Source organism: Pterocles gutturalis, unplaced genomic scaffold (genome assembly GCF_000699245.1).
Source record: "Pterocles gutturalis isolate BGI_N339 unplaced genomic scaffold, ASM69924v1 scaffold30771, whole genome shotgun sequence".
Classification (NCBI taxonomy): domain Eukaryota; kingdom Metazoa; phylum Chordata; class Aves; order Pterocliformes; family Pteroclidae; genus Pterocles; species Pterocles gutturalis.
In genome coordinates, this window is record NW_010103954.1 from 4,309 (window position 1) to 4,802 (window position 494).

The window sequence follows — 494 nt, forward strand, 5'->3', positions numbered from 1 at the left end:
AGTCTTCCCCGGCTGCCACGTGGAGTCCCTTTCTCACGGGAGAGTCCTTCTCCAGAACTTCTCCGGAGTGAGTCCTTTCCCAAACAGGGCTACAGTTCCCCGACGACTTCTAGTTCCTGTGTGGGATCCTCCACGGCTGCATCTTTTCTTCACCACATGGCAGGGGAAATGCAGAGAGCGTTCTCTTTCATAATTCTGACTCAGTGTCTGCATGGCTGTCTCCTTCAGCATCTTCCTTCTCTCTCCGCCTTCAGGTCTTCATCGGCCCCCAGGAAAAAGGGCTCTCAGGTGAGCCATGGCAGAGGCTTGGGCTACGGCAGGTCGGTTTGCAGAAGCCAGGCAGGTGGCTGGACGGCCAGACCAGCATGCCCAAGCCGTGCCCTGTCTGGGGCCACCCCAACCCCTTGTTCCGTGCCCCCTCTTCAATACATTATTTGCAGAGGCGCCGATTGGCTCAGCCCTGGCCTGGTGTGGGTCCAGCCTGAGGCTGGGAA

General features: G+C 58.5%; 1 protein-coding gene across 1 annotated transcript in view; it reads left to right on the top strand.

Annotated features, from left to right (window-relative positions):
* LOC104471537 (glutathione S-transferase theta-1) overlaps positions 1 to 494 on the top strand; it is a gene marked incomplete at its 5' end in the record, with an annotated part of 4,914 nt that overhangs the window by 1,756 nt on the left and 2,664 nt on the right. The gene's annotated exons all lie outside the window — the stretch shown is intronic.